Source organism: Macaca mulatta, chromosome 3 (assembly GCF_049350105.2).
Source record: "Macaca mulatta isolate MMU2019108-1 chromosome 3, T2T-MMU8v2.0, whole genome shotgun sequence".
Taxonomy (NCBI): domain Eukaryota; kingdom Metazoa; phylum Chordata; class Mammalia; order Primates; family Cercopithecidae; genus Macaca; species Macaca mulatta.
This window is the reverse complement of record NC_133408.1, coordinates 85,028,708-85,047,839: the sequence shown is the minus strand read 5'-3', so window position 1 is coordinate 85,047,839 and position 19,132 is coordinate 85,028,708. Positions and strand designations below refer to the sequence as shown.

General features: G+C 43.8%; 1 protein-coding gene across 3 annotated transcripts in view; it reads left to right on the top strand.

Moving 5' to 3' along the window:
• Positions 1-19,132, top strand: part of HECW1 (HECT, C2 and WW domain containing E3 ubiquitin protein ligase 1) — a 458,832-nt gene that overhangs the window by 216,717 nt on the left and 222,983 nt on the right.

Here is a 19,132-nt window from a genome sequence, read left to right as displayed (position 1 = left end):
TCATGTATAGGTATTTCCTACATACGAAGCTCAGATTATGGGCTTGACATTTGCCAGTTGAGGAAATGCACAGCTTACCTTCAGTCCACAGCTGCTTCTCCTCCACTTGGGTATGGAGTGATTTCATGGACAAACTTCTTCATGCACTTTCTGGTTCTTAGCAGATGTTCATTCAATGTGGCATGTCAGAAAGGAAATGGAGTGGTCTGTTATTCCAGCTATCCAGTTCTCAGAGGAAAAGATGCATGGCTAGGAATCTGAAGTTATCCATTGGCATTTAACTTGTGGTCCAAGAAAAACCATATCCTCAAGTATATTTTGCTTTCATTTTCATTCACTTTTATTTTTATTCACTCCCTTGACAAATGTTTTTGTAAGACCTACTATATTCCAAGGACTACAGATGTGAAGATGAAAGTCCTGGTGTCTGTCTTTGAAGAAACTTATGGTATCTCTGCTCCCAGCGATGACACCAATAGCTCTTTTTTGTGTTGGCTCATGCAGAATGAATAAACAATGAGGAAATTTTTATGCTATCAGGGTGTAGAGGGAACATGATTTTAGAAGATACGGTTTCTGGCTCTTATATTTGAGATTGGCGTCATAAAACTCCCAGCAAGAGAATTTCTTTTCTTTTTTTTTGAGACAGAGTTCTGTTCTTGTGGCCCAGGCTGGAGTGCAATGGCACGATCTCGGCTCACTGCAACCTCTGCCTCCCAGGTTCAAGGGATTCTCCTGACTCAGCCTCCTGAGTAGCTGGGATTACAGGCACCCGCCACAATTTTTTGTATTTTTAGTAGAGACAGGGTTTCAGAATGTTAGCCAGGCTGGTCTCGAACCCCTGACCTCAGGCAATCCACCTGCCTCGGCCTCCCAAAGTGCTGGGATTACAGGCGTGAGCCACCGCACCTGGCCAGAATTTCTTTTCTTTACTTATCTCCCTGGCTCTGGCTTTTCTCCTCTCTAATCCATGCCAGGAAAAATCCCTTAAACCCAGTTCTGCTACCATCTGCCCCAAAGCTCCATGGCTCCTCTTTCCTACTGCATCGGCTGCAATCTCTCTACTCAGCTGGCAAGCCCCAACATAAACTCACCCTCAGCCCACAGCCCTACTTCTCCATCCTCCCCAGCAGACACCCTTCACCCTAGTCATGCTGACCTCTCCCATTACCCAACAAATAGCATCATTCAGCCTAGGAAATATGGGCTTGTTTGGGGTGTAAAGATGGCTACAGCAAGTGGTACCTAATATAAACCTCCTAAATTTCAATAAGAATGGAAAGGATACAAACTTGCGTGAGTAATGATTGTTAGACATAATAATCAAATGTGTGCACAAACCTACAATGGAAGTTTGGTAAGAGAGGTTTTTCTTTCTTACTAGGTACCCACTTTTTCCCTTTGGGTTCTAATTAATTGAAAAATAGACATAAGAACCCATTTTAAGGTCACAGTAAAGTAGCAGTTCTCAATGGTGCTGGCACAAACACAACTTGCAAGTTTTTATCTTTTTAAGTCAGGAAGATAAATATTAAGGAAGAGGAAATCTCTGGATGGTAATTTCAATATACCTGACTCAGTCTCAAGGGGCAGTGACCACATCCCATAAAGCCACATCCCTTCTACACTTTGATACTATATGATCTCCTGACTGTCTCCTCATTTGCATGAGCCAACACACTAAAAAAGGGGGAATTTGTGTTGTAAATTAATCCAGCCCTAGTGCCATTCCCTTCAAGGCAATTTTTAAAGATTTCTGTAACATATATAGAACATTTCTTGTATATTTATTCCAAATAACCGTTTCACATAATTGTCTTCATGGGCAGTATGAAAACACACTTTAAATATTATTAGAAAGACATCATAGGCCGGGCATGGTAGCTCACACCTGTAATCCCAGCTTTGGGAGGCCAGGGCAGGCAGATTGCTTGAGCCCAGGAGTTCAAGACTAGCCTGGGAAACATGGCAAAACCCCATCTCTACAAAAAATTAGCCACATCTGATGATGTGTGCCTGTAGTCCCAGCTACTTGGGAGGCTGAGGTGGGACCATCACCTGTACCCAGGAAGTTGAGGCTGCAGTGAGCTATGATAGCACCACTAAACTCCAGCCTGGGCGACAGGGTGAGACCCTGTCTCATAAAACAAAAACAACAACAACAAAAATACATTATAATATAAAATCAGCTCTTTATAGTACATAAATATCGGCATAATTGAATGAAAGCATATTCAAACTTGGTCAAGTAGCAGCATCCTATAAAAACAAATGGCTTGACCGTGAGCCATGATGCATGCCTGTAATCCCAGCACTTTGGGAGGCCCAGGCGGGCGGATCACTTGAGGTTAGAAGTTCAACCTAGCATTTCACTCTGGCCAACATGGTGAAACCCTGTCTCTACTAAAACTACAAAAATTAGCCAGGCATGGTGGTGTGTGCCTGTAGTCCCAGCTACTCGGGAGGCTAAGGCAGGAGAATCACTTGAACCAGGGAGTCGCAGGTTGCAGTGAGCCGAGATCACGCCATTGCACTCCAGCCTGGGCAACAAGAGTGAAACTCTGTCTAAAAAAAAAAAAAAGGCTTGCAGAAGGCATATTCCAAATAACTAAAAATTGAACACTTTAGATAATGACATTGCAGAAATGTTTTTGTGCAGACTTGAGAAGATGCTGGTCCTCAATATACCTGTTGGACTAGCAATGTCCCAGTGTTTTGGGAATAGCAACGAAAGTGAAACGGGAAAGGCAGGTATTTACATTTTGCAAATATATCAAACTAATGTAGTATAATTTGTCAAAAAGTAAAAATTTATCAAGACAAAGCTTGAGTTTGCAAATGATTAGAGTATTAACTCAAGGCACATATATTAATATAAATAAAATAAAATGCTATAATGAATTATAGCTTTAGGAGTCTGAATGCATTAAAATTGTATATAAGATGCTATATACATTTATATGTTATGTGAAATAATGAGTGTTTTTAAAAATGTATGATTGAGAGGTGCCAAATTAACAAGTAGGGAGAGATGGCTCGACGAAACGTTCTGATATGGCTATCCTTCCCTAACACATCCAAGCATCAAAGCGCTCTTGCTATAATAAAAATACAGAATCCCAGCCATGATCCAAAGGGTTACAGAAGCTTCTGTTATGAACTAAAAATAAGACTCTTTGCAGTCTCCCGGCAGTAATAAACACAATTAATCTAATTGGTAAATTATACTCTCTTAAAATTAAAAATAATTTTGTAAACGTTAAACATTGGCCAGATTTTAAACATCGAAGTACAACAGAAGGTCATTCTTTCTACCTGGGGATTAGATTAACATAATAAAATAAAATGAGGTGTTCCTTTTATTTTGGTTTTTATGTTTCCCTTTATTTTTTCCTTTTGTTATTTCTTTTTTATGAGAGTGGAGGTATATTGCAGATGACCTGAAGTCTACAGTGTTCTAACAGCACTTTTCTTCGGGGATAATGATTCAATTAGAAGTAGGTAATTGCTATTGATTTGTACAATTTTTAATGGTCTGACTAAATCAGATTTTGAAAGTACCATCAAATTAGGAATATTTTAAACAAATATTTTCTACACTCTCCAAGGAGTAACATACCTGATAAAAATACTAAAGAAAAAAAACCTGAATCGTTTCTTATTCTCTGGCATAATTTTCCTCTAGTGGGCACCTGCCTATTTGACCGTAGTATCAATGGCTATAACATGAGAACTGTAAAGATACAAACTTCAACACTGACAGAAGACAGAACTGGTGAAATTTTAAGTTGACCCATCCTGTAAAATCATATGATACTGTATTATTGTAGTAACTCAATTATCGTTTTTTAATACATGCACTTGAGCTCCGCTGGCCCGTTCAAACCTTCAGAGGGAGCTAGCACAGTCATTGTTCATTGTGTACTTTGTCAGAGTCCTTCCAAATCAGGGCTTGGATTGCCCCAGAACACTGAGATGAGGTGATCCTGAAAAGAGGGTATCCTGTCTTGATCTCTGGTCCAGATCTGCTCTGTGTACCTCCCTGTTCATCCAATTTTAGTAGGAAGAACTGGGCAGTGTGTCTGGAGTGACCTCTGCTTACAGCAAAGAGACCACTGCCAAAGGGGCTGCCCTTCTCCCCCACCCTTGTGTTGTCGTCACTGTCGTGGGCACCGCCTCCTCACAGCTGTCCAGGCATAAACAAGAAATCTGGAGTCAATTTCAACCTCTGTGCCTTGCCCTAGTGTCCTGCCCCCGCCAGTCAGCACCACTCATCCCGGATCCCATCTCACCTCCACGGTCAGTCTCAGGCTCAGCCCATCTCTCCCCTCCCTTCCTCGTGTGGAAACCTGGCTGAATGCATACCTAGATTGCTGCCTGCTGTGGTCTCATCATTCCCTGCACCCATCAGAAGAACGCCCCTCAACCTTTTTAGCACATCATTTTAAAATCCTTTTCCATATGCCATCATCAGTCTCAGTCCATTCAGGACTATAACAAAATACCTTACACTGGGTAATTCATAAGTAATAGAAATTTATTTCTCACATTTCTAAAGGCTGGGAAGTCCATGATCACAGTGCCAACAGATTCCGCTTCTGCTGAGGGCCTGCTCAGCTTCAAAGACGGTGCCCTCTTGCTGTGTCTACATAGGGGCAAAGGGGCCAAAGGGGCTGGCGCACCTCTTCAACCTCTCTTACAAGGGCATTCATCCCATTTAAATCATCGTCCCATATTTTAAAAACACACAGGGGCTCCTGATTATACATAACAGAAAATCTAAGCAGGCGACCTTACTGTCAGTTTGTAATGACTCCCCCTCGACCATGGTGAGGTGAGCCTCACACAGGTAGGAGCTGTCGGGATCTGCCTCCTTACTCTGGGCTTCAGACAGTGGCTTCTAAGCCAGAGGTAGCATGATGGCCACGGCGACTTGGGGCTCAACCCCACGCCCAGGGAGGCCCTCTGGACTCTGAGATTCTGTTTCTTCATCTATAAGATGAAAGTGATGCACATCCCCCACAAGGCGACCCCGTGAAGATGAACTGAAAAAGCTCAGGAGAAGTGCCCAGCCATGCATCTGGGCCAGTAAGAGCTCAGTCAACACCAGACCCTCTGCCATAATCAGAGGGCTGTGAATTAGGAATTACAGGTGTCGCTCTGAGAGGAAACAGGGCAGGAACGTACATCCAGCTTTTATTTCTGCTCTGGAAATGGATATATTGGTGCCTTGGTGAGAATTGAGACATGAATGGCTTTATGCTGAGAGTCTTCTGTGGGGAAACCCCCTGCAGCCAAAGCTGGAGACCAAAGGGCACTGGAGGAAAAGCAGGGCTCCAGGGGAGCCGGCCGCCTTCTCTTCCTTGACGTTCTGGAGCAATGTTTCCCTGCGGCGGTGCAGCCAGAGCCAGAGCAAGCTCGCTGGGACCAGAGGCACCGGCACCGAGATTAGATACAGGGGCTTCATCAGGCTACAGTCCAGATGGTTAAGGTGACATGTTCTTAGAGCCTTTTATTTGAACTTGGGCATGTTTTCACCAGGACTGCTCTGCCTTTAAAGCCAGCATGGCTAAGGACTGCACCGCGGGCTGCCATTTTCAATCACTGTTGTGTTATTTCCAAGGAGATGTCTCAATTTGTGCTACAATAAATATTTGGGCCATAGGCGCTAAGCCCTTAAGAAGGTTAAGTCTGCATGGGGATACTGAACCCAATCTGTGCAACGTAAAGGTGTGATCATTGCACTGCTTCACAGGTTTTCTGTTAGGAAAAAGTATGACTCCATATACATATCTGCAAGATAATAGGCATATTTATATTGTTGTGCCATCTGATTTTTTTATAGAGCTCCCTGGAAACCAAGACTCCCCCCGCCACTGCCCACCCACTTTAGCACTACGCTAAAGTGAAATCATGGTTAAAATTGCACTGTGTAACAGTCATGAAGTAATTCGTGTTGCTTATATTCTTGCTTGTGTTTCTTAAATTGTAGGAAAAGAATATACAGTTCACAGTGATACTCCCGAGATTCTTTTTCTCCTTTCACCTATGTCCTTTCACCGCACAATTAACTCCCCTCCCTGGTGTCCCTACCACCTAAACTTCTCCATAAACCTACCTCTGGTTATACCTCATACTCATGTTGGTGTTTCCTTCCTTATTTCCCTCCAGTTTTGCTTTAAAATCCCAAAAGAATTTATCTTGCTAGAGAGGCATCCCCTGGGTAGAGGAAGGAGTCCAAGCTACCAAGTCCATAATCAGGCACTCTCTAGCAGCCCAGAGTGAAAGGGCTGGAAATATTCATACAGTGATAATTTTGTCCCTTTGAGGTTATCATGCATCATGTGATATCATATATTAGATATTAGACATCCTGTGTGCTAATGGGATGTAGAAAGAACATAATAGTGATTAAAGAGCAAGATTAAAGGCACGGCAGGGTGGAGCTGAGAAGTACAGGAAAGATAAGTGCTTAGACTTTATGTAGTCTATGAGCCATTTATATTATTTTTTTTTCCTCTTTTTTTTAGTTTCAGGATGACATGGTAAAATGGATTTGGGGCCAGGCATAGTGGCTCACATCTATAATCGCGGCATTTTGGGAGGAAGAAAGGTGGGAGGATCACTAGAGCCCAGGAGCTCAAGACCAGCCTGGGCAACAAAGTGAGACCCCATCTCTACAAAAAATAAAATTTAAAAATATTAGCTCTGTTTGGTGGCATGCACCAGTAGACCTAGCTACTTGGGAAGCTGAGGTGGGAGAATCACTTGAGCTGGAGAGGTCTGCAGTCTAACCTGAGCTATGGAGCAAGACCTTGTCTCAAATTTAAAAAAATAAGTAAATAGATAAGGGTTTGTGACTATTCGTGCAAGACAACTTCAGGGAAACATATCCACTTTCAGCAATCCCAGCCAAGGCTTGCAACATGGGACACAGAAGAAGCAGAGAACTAGAGGGGCTGCGGTTGCGGCTGATCCCCGTCTGAACTGCATGGGGCTGCCAGAGGCCAATCTGACTGAACACGGCCAATGAGACAATGGCTTGTGGCAGTGGAGGGCCCGATCCACGTGGGAAGACAAGATGCAGGCATGCAGTCCCTCCTCAGCACATCAAGGATTCCATTGCATCTGGGGGACATCAAAATTGACCTGCAGTCCTTGGAGGTCTCAGTCCTTCAGCTTAAATAACAAAGCATGACTGAGCATTATTACAGAAAACAGCCAGAAAGATATAACCAGAACATTCCATTCAGATTCGCAGCAATACAAAACGATGGTGCCAGCTTCCACTCAGATACATGTCAGATCTTCCCAATGAGAAGAAAACCCTCAATTGACATAAATAAAGGGTCAAGGCCTATAACCCAAAGTCAGACTTTTCTGGATTAACCTTGAGTTGCCAAGTCGGTGTGAGAACATAACAGATACAGCTGCCTCTCTGAGCCCTATTGTGCTGGAGGCCCGCTGGGGACAGTGCTGGTCTCCAGGGACTCAGATCTAGACATGCAGGCTCCATCCCTGCATGCCGAGGTTCTGGCATTACACTGGGGAGACAAGCATGTATTTCTTTTTGTGCCTTGTGTGAAATAGTATGAGGAGGAGCCCTAGCCTGACCTTGGCTAATACCTAATCACCTCCAAGTTACAGGAACTAGGCCAGTGGGAAGGAAGGTCTGGACTCGGGGTCAAGTGGCGTACAGGGGTAGGAAGGGGTGAGGCTGGGGTGGGTGAGACAGAATTGGAAAAGAAACATTCCAGGGAAGGAGCCCAGGGTCAGAGGTTCTAGGCAATTTGGACATATGCATGCAGAGCACACAGAGCTATGCAAATACGTTAAGTAGAAAAAGCATTCCGATTAGACTTGCATTCTAGAAACTGCCTTCTGGCAGAAGTGTGGCGAGACGACTGTAAGGTGCTGATATTGGAGGCTTGAGACCACCAAGAAACTATGGCGTGAAAACAGGTGAGAAATAAAGAACACCTGGAATGAGAAAGATGGAAGAGGCTGATTCAGAAAGAGGCTTGGGAAGTAAGATCAACATGGCTTGGTGAGGAACTGGATGTGTGCCTGGGGAGAGGAAAGGGGCAGAAGAAGAATCAACTGCCTCTACAGCACATCATCCAAGACTGAGGGGTCAGAAAGGGGGTGAGTTTGGGGAATGAAGACGCCAAGTTCAGGCTGACGTGTCTCTGGGCTGGAAAGGTGCAGCACACAGTTGCCTGGACACGGCGTGCTCAGGAGAAGAACCTGGCTTTGAAGCAGAGATGAGAAAGGAACAAGCAAGTGCTGTGTGAAGTGAGGGTGTGAGGACTTTGTGTAGGGGGAGTGTAAAGTAGTGTTTCTCAAAGTGTAGCCTGCTCAAAATTGCAGGAGAGTCCTTTACCCAGGGTGGTTATTAGAAGTGCAGATTCCACAAGCAAGAGCCTTTCTTTTTAATAAGCATGCCATGCTGTTCTGATGTGCCTGTAAATGTGAAGATGACTGATACAGACTGTGAGAAGAGGAGAGCTGAGGATGGAATTCCACCGAGGAGCAAGAGGAAGAAGAACAGAAAGAGAGATCATGGAGTTAGGCAGGTTAAGGGTGGCCATAAATTCCTTGACGCTCCTCCTATTGAGAGGCGAGGTCCATGTCGCCTCCCCTGGAGCCTGGGTGGGTGCTGTGACCTGGACTGATTTCCAAACTAAAGTGCCAACTTCCATCCTAGGCCTCAAGATATTGGAAGTTCCTCCCTTTTGGGACACTCACTCTTAAAGCCCTGAGACAGCTGGGCTGGGAGAAGCCCTGGCTAGCTATGATTAAGGCTCTGTGACAAGAGCATGCTGGCAGGCCCAGAGCTTCCAGCCATCCCCAACCAGGCAAGAGACCACATCAGATGTTTAGCCCTAGCTGCTGTCAATGGCAACAGCATGTGAGAACCGCAGGAGAGCTGCCATGCTGAGCCCATACCTCACAGAACTTTGAGAGATAATAAGAGGGTGCTGCTGAAACTGTCAAGTTTTTGGTTTGATGATTATACAGCCACAGTAACCGGAGCATCAGGGAAACCATCAAGAGCAAGGCCCTGAAAGTCAAGAGAGGAGAAACCATCAAGGGTGTCATCAATATGACCTGCTGAGCGCCACAGAGTCACAGAAGATACAGAAGTCACCTGTGGAGGGTGGCCATGTGAGGGCTGTGGACTTTGTCTAAATAATTCAAGGAGTTGGTAAGAAAGACTGCAGGCCAAAGGGCAGAGTGATCAGTTCATCCTGGTTTGCTGGAACTCTCCTGGTTTGGGCCCTAATAGTTCTGTGTCCCAGGAAAAAGCTCAGCCTGGACATGCTGGAGTGGTTGGTGACCCTCTGGTGAATCTGCACTGATAAAGAAGAGGCCAGGGGAATACAGCAGTCCTATGGGACACTGGCAATGAGAGTGGCTCTGAGAAGGTAGCCGGATGAGGAATAAAACCAAAGGCAGGTCTTTTAAAGATCAGGGTGGGGCCAGGCATGGTGGCTCACGCTTGTAATCCCAGCACTTTGGGAGGCCGAGGCTGGTGGATCACGAGGTCAGGAGATCAAGACCATCCTGGTTAACATGGTGAAATCCTGTCTCTACTAAAAACATACAAAAAATTAGCCAGGCGTGGTGGCAGGCACCTGTAGTCCCAGCTACTCGGGAGGCTGAGGCAGGAGAAATGGCGTGAACCTGGGAGGCAGAGCTTGCAGTGAGCCGAGATCATGCCACTGCACTCCAGCTGGGGCAACAGAGCGAGACTCCATCTCAAAAAAAAAAAAAAAAAAAGATCAGGGTGGGCTTGCACATGTTTATAGACTGAGTGGAATAGGCCATAAAAATAGAGCCTCTCATTAACTTAGTGCTTACAGGTATCAATGTTCTTGGCAAGGATGTTACACCGTGAGGTGTACGTCATCACTGTTGTATCCAGTGAGAAATCTTATTCTCTGAGCATCATGGCAGCTTGCCTAAGGTTCAGAGTGGTAGGTGGTGGAGCTGGGATTTGAGCTCAGGATTATCTGTTGTGCTTCAGCACCATGGCAGAGCCCACGGGAATGTCAGAGATGTAGGACATTGAAGGGCAGTTTGATAGATTGAAGGCCATGAGGAGTCAGAAGGCAACAGGACCCAGAGAACAGTTATGGGACAGGCCTTTCCTAGAAGCTCTTGACTGGCTAGGGGTGGGATAACCAGAAATGTGGGTGAGGCTGGTGGCAGATGCAGGATGGGAACAAAGAGACAGGAAGAAATGTGTTTCTGCTGACAACTCTACAGTGCCCGCTTTCCTAACAAGAAGGGAAATAAGAAGAAGAAATTGGAAGAATTCAGGAGTGATTTTCATCTACACAGATGTGGTAGAGTGAAATTGGAACGCTACAAAAATAATATAATAATAGTAAGCTATTTATTTATAGCTTCTCCTCTTCCCCCTCAAAGCCACTCTACACACAAAATGAATCTCTTTTACTCAAAATCACAGACACACAGAGCTGGAACCTCAACCCGGGCTACTGTGTCCCTCTAAAAGCTTCAACAACCCAAGGAAGGGACTGTTAGCCTGTTTTGATCTCTATGAGGTGGGTACAGATCCCCAGGCATGCGCACAGGCCACATTCTCGAAATGGGGCCCTGCTCTAAAGGCCTGTGGCAGGTGGGTGTGGCAAAAGGCCAAATTTGGCAGGCAAGAATGTGGGACAGACAAGGGACACTGACCCAACTAAGATTCTGTGTCTGGACCTGCAGCCAGGTGGGTGAGGCAGTGTCTGAAGGGCATGGCAGGCTGATCACCACGGTGTCCAATTACACAGACAGACGCAGCAGATGGGAGTAAAGGTGGCTGCGGTCATTTCAGGAGTGTGGCCTGTGCTCATCCCTGGGGAACAGTACATGCGCTGCAAGGTCTGACCCCTGGGCTGTTGTCGGGGGTAAGGCTACTGTGCTGAGTAGAGGAATAACACTAATAATACCAACAGCTAAACTTCTCTGAGCCCTCCTGATGTACCTGGCATCATGCTGAGAACCTTAAATATATTGTCTCATTTAATCTTTATGGAACCCTAGGTGGCAGATATTTTTATTTTCCCTTTAATGAGAAACCTGAGGCAGAGGAATATAATGCAACCGGTCCAATAGTCACAGGTAACAAACAAGTGATAGGACTGGGATGGGAACCAAGGCAGCCTGCCTTCAGAGACTGCTCTTTAGCCACTGTGATGTCCTGATAAGACCTAAGTAGGCCAGTAGGGGTCCCATGACTAAGGTAGAGGATTGGTGCAAAATTCTGGTCCCATGGAGAGCTGCAGTACTGGCTTATCCACTGGATAGAACTTTGAAGTAGGAGTCATTCCTGGGGGTTTTACCTCCCTGGTGTGATAGGCAGGGAAATGTGGGGGCATCAGCAAACACAGCCATCACTGGACTATCACACTCTGCCAAAACGGAGATCTGGAAGGAAGGTCAAGATGGTTAGTGTGCAGCCTTCCTCATATCCAGATGATCCCAATGGGGAGCTCAGTGTGCCTCCTATAAAAAGCTGTAGAGAAAGTCACATTAAAAGAAAAGGCTACACAGGATTTCAATCACTTCCTCACATGTAAATCCAAAATCACCCCCGTTTTGGTACATTTGTTACGTATGGATGGATTCCATTTGTGTATGCATTTATAAAAGTATTACTTATTCCCTACAGAAAATTCGAGGAAAAGATCAAAGCAAAAGTCATCTATAATTTCAACACCTAGATAACACTTTAGAAGAGTGTTTTATTGCTAGTAGCATTTCCCCTTAGAGGGCTTAATAAGTATGTATTCAATTATTTAATGAATGAATGAAGCTGGTGCTCAGTATTCCAGTGCAGGAAGCATGAGACTTATGCTCAGGGACAGCAGCCATTACATCTTCTCTTTCCCATAGATGCCCCTGAGCCTAAAACGTTGAGTTTCCCTGCTAGATGAAGAGACAGGGAAATATGGGCAGAGGGAGGGGGCCAGATGGTCTCCGGGTCAGCCACAGGAAGATAACAGAGTCAACTGACCTATCTACCTTTCCCTTGTAATAAAGAGGTGGCAGAAAGGTACCACCTTTGAAAACAGAGGACTCTGCTCTCTGTCGAACATGGCCCAGTCCACACTGGGAATCTGACCAACCAGTTTAGCAACTCCTCCTCCCTCCATTCGGACCAGGAAACTGATGTTAGAAAAGCAGTGGAAAGGGAGAGTTTTCACTTTTTCCACTTTATTCCCACCTTAGACTTCCCTCTTTTAACCTGTTGAGTGTTTCAGCCAAGTCAATGGTTGTGCATAGCCACAGCTGTTTTTGGTGAGGACAGAGATCTGTGGAGCTTCAGAAAGTCCTGCCTGAACATTGTGTGTGCCTTCCTGGGTACTTTCACAGCTTCTGTGCACCTTACCTACCTGGGACCAATTCAGAGGTCACTCTCAGGACTTTCTGACATCAGTCAAGATAGCTCTCTAGTCAACTGCAAGGCCATTGTCAAATGGTGCCAGCTACATTGTCTGCTCCAGCTTTGAACAACCAGGAAAACGTTCAGAGTCCAAATAATACAAAAGTATACAAAACCTGTCCCAAACTTTGGTTAATGCAGACTTCTCTGTCTCATGTATCATACTTCCCCAAAATTGTAGAGTCAATATGGTACCCAAGAATACTGAAAAAATCCACCAACACCCACAAAATTTAGACACACACAACCCTTACCCATTGCAGCAGCTGCTAATCTAAGCTTTGTTCCTTCTTTCTAAGCAAAACCAGAGTTTGCAGAACCTGGTCCATATTTAGACTTACATTGCTATTGTCAGCTGTGTTACCTGAGGAAAGTGGGCAGACAAAAAGCAGAAAAGAAAAAGGAGAAAGTCATCCTTGTTTGATTGTCATTAGAATGAAAGCCAGTCTCTTCCAGGTTATCCAAGGCTTATGAATTTAAATCCCAAATCAAAGAACTCACCTTAGAGGGGAGAAATTGTGCCATTATGCTTCTCATATCCTTTGGGGAAAATACAGTTACAAATAATCCACCCTCTACCAGAGAATGGCATATGAAATACTCTATCTCTAAACAAAGTCTAGAAATTTGGACCTATAGACACAGCCTTTTCTGGGAACTTCTGTTCCTTTCTCTCTTCGTATTTACCCTTGAAAAGAAGAGGCTTGCCGGGCGCGGTGGCTCAAGCCTGTAATCCCAGCACTTTGGGAGGCTGAGACGGGCGGATCACGAGGTCAGGAGATTGAGACCATCCTGGCTAACACGGTGAAACCCTGTCTCTACTAAAAAATACAAAAAAACTAGCCGGGTGAGGTGGCGGGCGCCTGTAGTCCCGGCTACTCAGGAGGCTGAGGCAAGAGAATGGCGTAAACCCGGGAGACCGAGCTTGCAGTGAGCTGAGATCCGGCCACTGCACTCCAGCCTGGGCAACAGAGCGAGACTTTGTCTCAAAAAAAAAAAAAAGAAAAGAAAAGAAGAGGCTCATTTTACAATATGAATTTTCTGTAACACAGAAGATAAATTTCTGGTGAAAATTAAACCGTTAAAACCTGCCTAACCCTTCAACAATGAAAAGGATAAGTAGTAAAAGAATATGATGAAATATTTTTCAGAAGGGGGAGAGTAGATTATGTCAATTCTTTTTAAACAGTCAATAATAGAAGGGAAAAGGCGGAAAGAGTTTAGGAACATGCAGAAAAAAGTAGTCAAAATAATCCACAATTAGGCCTTAGCCTTATTGCTTGCCTAATCACCAGCAGTTCCCAAATTAGAGAAAAATACATTTCGGCAAACTCAATATAAAAAATTAATATTCAAGCATCAGAACCAGTTAAATGGAAGTCCAGCTGCTTGATACATAATGAAGTGATTATGGTGGCCTTACAACCTCACTGCTATAGACTAATCTTTGTGAATGGGCCCTCCTAATGGAATTAATGCCTTTATAAAAGGAGGAAGAGACGTGATTTCTCTCCCTGTGCCATGTGAGAACACAGCAAGAAGGCAGCCATCTGCAAACCAGGAAGAGAGCCCTCAGCAGAAACCTGATCCACCAGCACCTTGATCTTGAACTTTCCAGCCTTCAGAACTGTGAGAAATAAATAAATGTAGTTTAAGCAACTCAGTCTGTGGTATTCTTTATAGCAGTCCAAAATTACTTAGATACTCACAAAACCAATTCTTACAAGATTTCGAATCTTTTTTTCTTTCTTTCTTTTGCATTCCTTCCTTCCTTTCCTGCCTTTATCTCTTTCCTCCCTTCCTCCTTTCCTTTCTCCTTTTCTTTTCTTCTTTCTTTCTTCCTTCGTTTCTTCCTTCCTTCTCTTTCCTTTTCTTTCATATTTCCTCTTTCTCCCTTGCCTCCCTTTCTCCCTTCATCTCTTTCTCTCTCTCTCCTTCATCTCTCTTTCTCTCTCTCTTTATCTCTTTCTTTCTTTCTCTCTCCTTCCTCCCTTTTTTCTTTCTTTCTCTCTCACCTTCCTTCCTTCCTTTCTCTCTTTCTTTTCTTTCTTTTCTTCCACCCTCCCTCCCTCTCTTTCTTTTTTCCTTCCTTCCTTTCTCTCTCTTTCTTTCCTTCTTTCCCTCCCTCCCTCCCTCCCTCTCTCTCTCTCTCTCTCTCTCTCTCTCTCTTTCTTTCTTTCTTTCTTTCTTTCTTTCTTTCATCTCTCACTCTGGAGTACAGTGGTGTGATCATACCTCACTGCAGCCTCAAGGGCTCAAGTGATCCTCCTGCCTCAGCCTGCAGAGTAGCTGGGACCACAGGCACACACCACCATGCCCAGCTACTTAAAAAAATTTTTTTTAGAGATGACGTCTCACTATGTTATCCAGACTGGTCTCCAACTCCTGGCCTCTCGTGGTCCTTCACCTCAGCCACTCAAAGTGCTGGGATTACAGGTGTGAGCCTCCACTCCCAGCCAAGATTTGGACTTTTGAAAGAAAATCCAGCCTCCTTCTCAGGACTCTGTGCAGACCATGACTTTTTTTTTCTTGTTTATTTTCTCTTATTTCATTTTAAATTTAGGGAGCACATGGCTTGTTTGTTATAAGAGTATTACATGCATAATAATGAGGATTGGGCTTCTAATCTACCCATCACCCAAATATTGAACATCGAACTCAATAAGTAATCTTTCAACCTTTATCCCTCTCCTAACCTCCCCACTTTTGGGGTCCCCAGTCTATTATCTCCATCTTTATGCTCATGTGTACCCATTGTTTATCTCTCCTATAAATTAAAACATATGATGCTTAATTTTCTGTTTCTGAGTTAGTTCACTTAAGATAATGGCCTCCAGCTCCACCCACGTTGCTGCAAAGGACATGATTTTATATTTTATGGCTGTGTAGTATTACATGGTGTATATATATATTTTATTTATCCAATCAACTATTGGTGACACTTAGGTTGGTTCCATGACTTTGCTACTATGAATAGTGCTGCAATAAACATAGGAGTGCAGATGTCTTTTTAATTAATGATTTCTTTTCCTTTGGGTAGGTACCTAGTAGTGGGTTTGCTGGATCTAATGGTAATTCTATTTTTAGTTATTTGGAATATCTCCATATTGTTTTCCAAAGAGGCTGAACTACTTTATACTCCCACCAAAAGTATATGAGTGTTCCCCTTTCTCTGCAACCATGGCAACATCCATTGTTTTTTGACTTTTTAAATAGTAGCCATTCTGACTAGTATAAGATAATATCTCACTATGATTTTAATTTGCATTTCTCTGATGATTAGTGATGTTGAGCATGTTTGTTGACCACTTGTATTTCTTCTTTTGCAAAATGTCTGTTCATGCCCTTTACCCAGTTTTTAATGGAGTTGTTTGTTTTTTTTCTTGTTGGGTTGTTTGAGTCATCTGATATAGACTTATCTCTGAGCCTACCTGGACAAAGATATATTTGAGAGCCCCAAGGTGACATCACTAGGTCAGTCAAGTAGCCAAGAGCCCCAAGATGACATCTCTAGGTCAGCCAAGTGACCAGTGCATGCTGGACAACATGTTGTGGAAAGGCACACACTATTTTCCAGGTGTTACAGGATGGTATGTGCATGTACTTCATTTCTCACCTTTTCTTCTAACAGTCTGACACTAACCTGCTTCATCACAGCATCTCAGTGTCTTCAGATGCTCTTCCTGGATGGCCTCTCCAACTCAGCTGAATAGCCAAGATCATTGTCTCCCAAGAGGCAACAATTCCAGCAAATTCTAAACCTACAGACATTATACTTTCATGAAATCCCACCCCAATGGAGCACAATGTCTTTTTTTAATAAAATACACTCATTTGCTGTGAAGGCTGCATTTGCAGTGTCAGGGGCCCCTTAGAAGGACCCAGCATCCAGTTCCTGCACCCTGAATCTGAATCAACTGCAACTGGGAAAAGCAACTACCAACTGAATATGCACCATTCCAGATGGTCTGGCATATTTATGTGCTCTGAGTTTCCATGTTCTATGTGCCAGAGAGCCAAAACTGGTTTCAGGCAACTCAGTCGTCCACCATCTGACCAGTCAAGACTATTCTCTCCACTTAGATTGAAACACAGAGACCTACTCCAGTGATCTAGGATTAGGGACTTTTGTGGCACAGAAGGCACTAGACTCGGTGATGATATTACTGCTGCTCTTGTCCTTGGCCTGGGAGATACTGCTGGGATCCCCTGCCTCCAGCTTGAATGCTTGGGATAGGCTTAGAAAGTACTCAGCTGGTTCCACCAGGACAGGTGACTGCAGCGTCAGTGCTGTGTGATGCCCTGTTTTTGTTCCTTGTATTCTTTGCTCTTGCCTTCTATATCCCTCACCAAGAATTTTTTATTTTATTAGTCTTCTCAAAGACCCAACTTTTGGTTTTCTTCATCCTCTATATATGTTTGTTTTCTTTTTAATTACTTTCTGCTCTTTATTCTTTATCATTTCCTTCTTTCTACTTTCCTTGGGTTTAATTTGTTGTTCTTTTGCTAATTTCTTGAGATTGCTGCTTAGCTTGTTGGTTTGTAGCCATTCTTGTCTAATGTATGCAATGAGACTGTCAATTTTCCTCTAAGCAGTTTTTATTTTGCTTTATTTTGGTAAAATTCTTGCTGAAGCACAACACACACACAGAAAAGTGCACAAATTTAAGTGCAGAGCTTATGAATTTTTCAGAAAGGGAACTCTTTCACGTAAACAGCACCCAAATCAAGAAGCAGAGCTTTACTCACATTTTAATCTGTTCTGTTTCTCTTCATCCTTCTCACACATCTGTGTTTCTGTCTGGGATCATTTTCCTCTAAAAAAAAAAAAAAAAAAAAAAAAGAGTTCCCTTTAGTATTTCTTTTAGTGCAAGACCACTGGAGATAAAGCCTCTCAGTTTTTGTTTGTCTGAAAGCATCACTATTTCACCTATACTTTTGAAGAGTAATTTCAAAATATATGTAGAGAGAACTCAAGGTTAGCTGTTTTTTTCTTTAGCACTTAGGAATGTCATTTATCTTCTGAAAAGTCAACGGTTAGTCTTTTTGTCATTCCTTTGAAGGTCACTATCTTCCCCCATCTTATGCTTTTAAGACTTTTATCTTTGTCTTTGGATTTCATCAGTTTAACTACGATGTGCTTACCAGAGGTTCTTGTTTTTATCCTATGGTTTATCCCGAAGCTTAGTGAGAAGCTATTATCTTCTCAAAAGTTGCCTTTACCCCATTCTCTGGAACTCCAGTTACATCAGTGGATGATTCCATCGTGTTCCTCTGTTCCTTTTTCTCTATGTACTTTCTACCCTTTTTTTCCCTCTACCTTCTTTTGATCCGGATATTTTCAGTCGACCTATCTCCCAGTTTGTGAACCCTCTTTCTGCTCTACCTGATGTCCTGCTAAACACATGTATCAAGTTCCTAATTTCAGCTATTCTATTTTCAGTAATAAAATCCTCATTTGATTCTTTTCTATTGGTTTTAATTTTCTGGCAAAGGCTGTACTTAATATATCCATTTTCTATGTACAACATTGTTTCTTTAAAGTCTTTGCCAGATGACCTCAACATCAGGATTCTGTTTCCCGGCTTCTATCTATTGCTGTACTTGGTAATTTTCTGTCAATTGCCATACATTGGGTATGAAATATTATACACGTGAGGTACTTTAGGTGATGACGTCTTCTCCCAAAGAGGGTTTGCCATGTCCTCAGCTAGGCAGTTGGGGTGCTGATGGCCTTAGCCCGATAAGAGGGGAGACCCGCGGGGTGCAGTCCACTTCTGGTAAGACACAGTCTCCTTCTGGCTCACCCGTGTTCCTTAGGACCCCTCTCAAGGGCTTTCAGTGGGAGCCCTCTCCCTGCCAGATCTCCTCAATATCAAGAGATGGAAAATTTTGCCTCTACTTTTCAAATGTTTTCATGATTAGATTTTTAGTCTTTTGCCCTCAAAGCTTCAGTATTTGTGAATGTCTGAGGGGAAACAAGCTGTGTATTTGAGATCTCCCATGCTGTAACTCTCTCCCATCTAGTCAGTCACCAGGAAAAAGGGGCTGTAGTTTACGGGAAACCCCTCATCTAGAAGTTTTAGTCCTATCTGAGATTCCACTGCTCTGCAGTGCCTGGAAATATTTTGTTTTAAAATCAGCTTATTTAGTTACCTGTAGAAGCATTAATCTGCTGCAACAACTATATCCTAGCAAAAACAGGAAGTCTTTAATTCTCTCCCCTGCTTTTTTTTCTTTCTGAGACGCAGTCTTGCTCTGCGGCCCAGGCCAGAGTGCAGCGGAGGGATCTCGGCTCACCGCAACCGCTGCCTCCCGGATTCGAGCAGTTCTCCTGCTTCAGCCTCCTGAGTAGCTGGCATTACAGGCGCGGGCCATCACGCCCAGCTACTTTTTGTATTTTTAGTAGAGACGAGGTTTCACCATATTGGCTAGGCTGGTCTCACTCTCCTGACCTCAGGTGATCCGCCCACCTCAGCCTTCCGAAGTGGTGGGATTACAGGTATGAGCCACGGCGCCCTGCCTCTAATTACCTTTGAACTGTGCAAGCAGTAGCCCCAGGGATCAAAAACTCTGTCTCGGGGTGGTGACAGTAATCAACACTGAAATGAAAACAAAATGCATTTTTCGATTGTTTTTGAGTTTAGAATTGGCCCCCTGACACGTGAAGTA